This window comes from Miscanthus floridulus, chromosome 9, assembly GCF_019320115.1.
Source record: "Miscanthus floridulus cultivar M001 chromosome 9, ASM1932011v1, whole genome shotgun sequence".
Lineage (NCBI taxonomy): Eukaryota > Viridiplantae > Streptophyta > Magnoliopsida > Poales > Poaceae > Miscanthus > Miscanthus floridulus.
Window position 1 is genome coordinate 87,215,225 of NC_089588.1, and position 6,230 is coordinate 87,221,454.

The window sequence follows — 6,230 nt, forward strand, 5'->3', positions numbered from 1 at the left end:
AGAGGAGAATGTGAGGAATCATCCTAGGTATGAACTGGAGTTGTGCCATGGGCCATGTTGCCTACTGGACCAACCAGCTGAAGGGCAACACCACAAGAAGAGCAGCTGCATCAGAAAGGAAAATTCAATGAATTGAATACAGAGACATGTCTTGTTCATCTCCTCCTCCGGTTCCTCTCCTTCTAGCCCTTCTCCCTAGGTTCAGAGCTATCTTCCTTCCGCAATTCCGATTCTCCATTCCTCCATCCAAATTGCTTGCTAAACTCGAGACATCCCTCTTCCAAGAGGTTGTCTAATCCAGTTTGTACCCAAACTGTTATGCCATCAATGGAGGGGTACGCTAACACATAACTCCCAATCTCAGATCAGAATCACCCAATCCACGAATTAATCACAGGTTGAAGTGGTTAAAGGAGAAAAGAAGGAATGAAACGTACTATTCTTGGCCTGCAGCAAGCTCCTCCCTGTAGATCTGGAGCTCGGATGGAAGACGCTATCTGCTCATGCAGAGCAAACAGAAGTACAGAACCAGCCCATCAGCTACGAGACCGGAAAGCGAAACAGACAGCAAGAAACACCGGAGCAAAGAGGTCGTACCGGATAGGAAAGGACCATTCGCCGCAGAGGTGAGCCCAGCCACCACGGCGGTCGAGATGAAGAGGACCAAGAGCCGACGGCCGGCCATCGCCATGCGCCCGGACACAGCAAGCAAGAACTCACCGCCGCTGTTGATGAGACACCGGGATGGCTGGTCTAGAGGAAATGGAGCTCGTGAGGCTGTCGGATCTAGGACGACGACGGCAGCGGCGGCGGTGGTGTCTACGACGACATGCGCACTACGACGTCTTGGCTGGCGGTGACTCCTTGCAGCTGGAATTAATTAGCGTGGCGGGGCAGAGTGGAGGAGCTGCACGGGTAGCTTGGAGACGCGAGACGCCAGAGCCGGGGACAGCCGAGAGACTCGACGCGGACGCGGTTTGTTTGGTGACGAGGATATCGATGGCACAGCTAGGGTTTGGTCGGTCACGCCATCAAAAGGAAAGGAGAGAGAGAAAGGGGAGGGGAAAACGGAGGTGAGAGGCAGCCGAGGTTGGACGGAGGAGGAGGAGGAGGCGAAGGAGGGCGGCGCCCGCCGCCGCACAGCAGTCGCATCCGGCGGCGCCGACATGCCGTTGTCGCCCCTCCGTGCGTCGGGACAGAGAGAGACCGATGGGGAGAGAGGAGGAAGCCAGGAGAAGAATCTGGAATGAGAAGCGGGAGCCAGCTATATATTTAGCGGTTAGGGTCCTGACGAGAAGCTGCAGAAGCTAGGCAGAGCAACTGTGACGACGAAGAGTTATAAGAAGCTGATTCTAACGGAAGCGGCTATAAGCAATCTTGGCCATACGATGACAGATCGGACGGTGGTGGGAATTTCGGCGACGTGGACGTCGCTCCTGTCGGAGGAGCATGTCCGCCTTGTTTGGGTAAATTAGCAAACCCACGGAAAGAAGCTAAAAAACCACTGTCCGCCAACCAACTAGAATGATATGTCCCAATCTTTTTTCTCGTAAAAGTGGGTTCTGGAGGCCAAACACCAGGGGAACAAACTACTGCGGATACTATATTTGCGAGTTTATCATGGCGTACGCAAAAAGAAAACTCCTGAGAGATCCTCGAAAGTACGTTATATAAATATATTCATATATTCACAATTTCTTTTGTTGCCTCATATACATAAGTAATCACGTGACCACAAACACACCACACAAACACACACACACAACCACACACCCACCCACACACATATAATATATATATATATATATATATATATATATATATATATATATATATATATATATATATATATATTAATACTTTTACCTTTAACTTTTATTGAAGACTCTATGGTTGACGGAAAAAGTCATACAACGTGACCAACTGAAAGCAATTCAAGAGACCATAGCAGGATTTCTTAATGACCAGGTCCTCAACCCCCGCCGGCGAGTTCTACAATGACATCAACGAAACATGGAAGCCAAACCAGATGGAGTGAATTTGTTTATCCCAAAGATATGATAGAATATACAATGCAAGCTTTATTTGTAATATATATATTATATGTACATAAAATAACGTACAATATATGTATATGCATGTAATATATATGTTAGTTTCATACTTTAGTTTGTACAAAATGTTCGAACATTATAAACATGTAGAATACGTTATATTACTAGCAGCGTAGAATGCATATTCGAAAACCTATCCGAAAACCAAAACGAATCATCAATTGAAAATAGAAACAAAAAGAAAAAAAGGAAACCTTTATCCCGATTGGTAATACCAACCGAGATTAAAGGGCCGCCCCACGTGGCCAGACTGGGAGGCCTCTTTAGTCCAGTTGGTCTTACCAACCGGGACTAAAGGTGCACCTTTAGTCCTGAATTCGTGCTTCCGGTTGGGAAACCGAGACTGAAGAGGTTTCCCAACTAGGAGTAAAGCCCGTTTCTGTACTAGCGGTTGCCAACAGAAACAAGCTAATCTGTCCGGCAACCACTAGAATCTAGAATTGAGGATGGCAGCCAAAGCAATGAAGTCTGTCACCAACTCGCCAAGCATTGGGGTAACAGTGCGTTGGGGAATGTTTCAAGGAAGCTCTGCCTGGCATTGGATTGGAGCTATCAATAAGCAAGCCATGGCTCGCATTGGTTTCTACCAAGCAAACGTATATAACCTTATGTATGGCGCGCGTATTGGCTACCTATATATATGTAAAAAGGCACACCCTTGAGGTGGATATATCAGCCGCAGATCATATCGATCGAAAGCTCAGGCGCACACCATTCCGAGCGGTCAAGACCACGACGACATCGACATGGCTGGCAAGAGGGTGATCCTTGCGCTCTTCATCTGGGCCATGGCCCTGCTGCCTATTTTCATGCCTCACGGTACGTGAATCCACTCTGTGCGCGTATATGTATATATAGTCTTCTTCGCTGTGCTACGGCTGTGTGCACCAAATCTGATCATATCCTATCCCTAGTGTTGTTGTAGACGTACGCTGGAAGTTAGTATATATTTTGAATAGTGAATAGTAACTCAAATTTCAAAAGTTATTGAATGAAACGTCTTTCGGACCTCGCGTTTTCCTTAGCGTTTTTATAGTGGTACCAATTAAACCTGACCTGGGTATCAAAATAAAGTATAGAATTGTTGTTGGCAAACAATTTGATAAATAGATGTATATATGTATAAGTCCATTAAGTTTTATGGTGCATTAAACGAAGTATGTGATGATATGGAAAGGTTAGAAAAAATGATCGATGTGTGGTGTAATCCTGGTCACACTGATGGGAACACCTGGAGCACCAACGTGGCATGGAGCAGTTTGGTCAAGCAAGGCGCCAAGACTCAGTTTGAATCAAGGTGCAGCGGGAGGCTAGCGGTGACCGCGCCCCACGACACTGCAGTTATCTGCATAGTGTGTTTTTAGTCATGTTCAAAGTGTGTTTAAGCAGTTGTTGCTTTTATAATCGTGTGCATTAGCTACGGTATAAGTAGCTGGTCATTGAGGTGTCGAGTTATGCATTATAAGAAAGCGGTTAGGTTCAGTGTTGAAAACCATTAAAAGCGAAAAGGGGCGCTGTCACCCTGCGCCACTCGTTGCGGTTGCCCATTTGTTCTTTGTGTTCATTGATTTCTTTTCATTCGATCCAGCCACATACAGTGCGTGATTGATCCGAGACTATCATATGGTATCGGAGCCTTGATCACGCGTGGAGACACTCCAGATTAGGTCCATGTCGATCGTCGCTAGCGGCAGCGGGCGGCGGGGATGGGGCGCGAGGCGGCGGGGAAGCACGCCAGGGTTTAACCCAACCCTGACGCGCTCGAATTACACAGTTGGTGCATTTGAGTTCAGGCGATCATGGAGGATTGGGAGGAGTGGGAGGTGGTTGAGCCAGATCTGGAAGCTGCGGCGTCGACCGCGGCAGAGAAGGTGAAGCTAGACGCGAAGGATCGGACAGTGTGAAGGCGCAACCTTCTTCAGTGCATTCCTGACGACATCTTGATGCAAGTTGCGAAGAAGAAGTCGGGGGAAGGAGGTGTGGGACTCCCTGAAGGCGCGTTTCGTCAGTGCAGATCGAGTCAGAGATGCTCGGCTGCAGACTTTGAAGAGCGAATTCGATGCAGTCGAGATGAAGGATGATGATCCACTGATCAAGTTGTGGGGAGACTGACGGGCCACTGTCAGTCAAGAGTAGCAGCATGGGGGGAACATCACCGACACAGATCTGGTGAAGAAACTATTTGACATCGTGCCTGATCGGTACCTCACCGTCCGTGGCAGGAATCGAACAGTTCTTTGATCTGAAGACTCTTGCATTCGATGAAGCAGTAGGGCGCCTGAAGGCCTTCGAAGAGCAGACGCGGCGGCGGGCAGCAGTGGTGCTCGTCCAGTGAAAGGCCAGGTCCTCCTAACTCAGGCTGAGTGGGAGGCGAGGCAGAAGCAATCTAATGGTGATTCCTTCGGGAAGGGGAAGAGAGGAGAAAGCAGTTGGCATGGGCGAGGCCGTGGGCGCGGCGGAGGCAGTAGTGGCCATGGCGTGGGCAGCTGATGCCGAGAAGGATGGCAATGGGAAGCATGACAAGAGTTCACATCAAATGCTTCAAATGCCATGCCTATGGGCATTACGCCAATCGATGCCCGGGTGAGAAGAAGGAGGAAGCTCACCTTGTCAAGGTGGAGAGGGAGCCTGCAGTTCTGTTGGCAGAAACTGTATTGCCAGATCGGCTACAGTGTTCTTCAGAGGACAGGATTCAGAAATTGTTTCGAATGAAGCCAAAGTATAGCCTGGACTTCATCTGACTGGTGGAGGTGATCCATCAAGCAATGAGTGGTACATGGATAATGGAGCAAGCAACCACATGACTGGTGATCACAAGAAATTCAGAGATCTAAACAGTGTTGTTTCTGGCAAGGTAAGATTTGGGGATGGTTCTACAGTAGAAATCATGGGTAAAGGTACTGTAGTGTTCCAAGGGAAGAAGGATGATCAATGGGTGTTATCTGATGTTTACTACATTCCAAAGTTAAGAAGCAATTTAATCAGTCTAGGTCAGTTAACTGAGTTAGGACATAGAGTTATGCTTGATGAAAATGTGCTAGAAGTTTCAGAGAAACATCCTGACAGATTGATCATGAGTGTACCTAGGACATAGAATAGACTTTACAAGATTGAGCTTGAAACTGTAGAACCTGAAAGCTTACTAGCATGCATTGATGATTTGGCTTGGCTCTGGCATGGGAGGTTAGGCCATGTGAATTTCAGATCTTTGAAATAGCTGGTTAGTAAGAAAATGGCAGTTGGGGTGCCTGAGATCAGTCATCCTGAACAAGTTTGTAGTGATTGCATTTCAGCAAAACAAACTAGGAGTCCATTTCCTAAGGCCTCACAGTGGCAGTCAACTGAGAAGCTTATGCTGGTTCATGTTGACATGTGTGGGCCTATATCACTAGAGACAGTAGGAGGAAACAAATATTTTATGCTATTGGTTGATGACCATTCTAGGTGGATGCAAGCTTACATGTTGTAGAGCAAGGATCAAGCTTGTGATTGTATTTGTCAAGTATAAAGCAAAGGTAGAGAATTTCACTGGGTGCAAGGTGAAAGTTCTTAGATCTGACAGGGGTGGGGAATTTCTGTCAGGTGTCTTGGCAAAGGTTTGTGAACAAGCTGGGATCAAAAGGCAGCTCACAGCACCTTACACTCCTCAACAAAATGGAGTGGTGGAGAGGAGGAACAGGTCTGTGATGGAGATGGCTTGGGCTCTGCTTAAGAGCATGAAAATACGAGGAAGGTATTGGGGAGAAGCTGTCAGGCAAGCAGTTTATCTGCTGAATAGGTTGCCAACCAAGAAACTGGGTGACATGACTCCATATGAGGCTTGGACAGGGAGGAAGCCTAGTTTAGGTCATTTGAGAGTGTTTTGGGGTGTTGGTCACACAAAAATATCAACACCCCATCTGAAGAAACTTGATGGTAGAAGTAAGTAGTTGGTTTATTTTGGGGTTGAAGAAGGAAGCAAAGCACACAGAATGTATGATCCTGAAAACAACAAGATTGTTGTCAATAGGGATGTTTTGTTGAAGAAAAGAAAGTGTGGAACTGGGAATCAACTATGGGCCAAAATGTGTCTAGTGAAGTCATAGTTGAAAATGATTTTGAATATGACTATGTTGA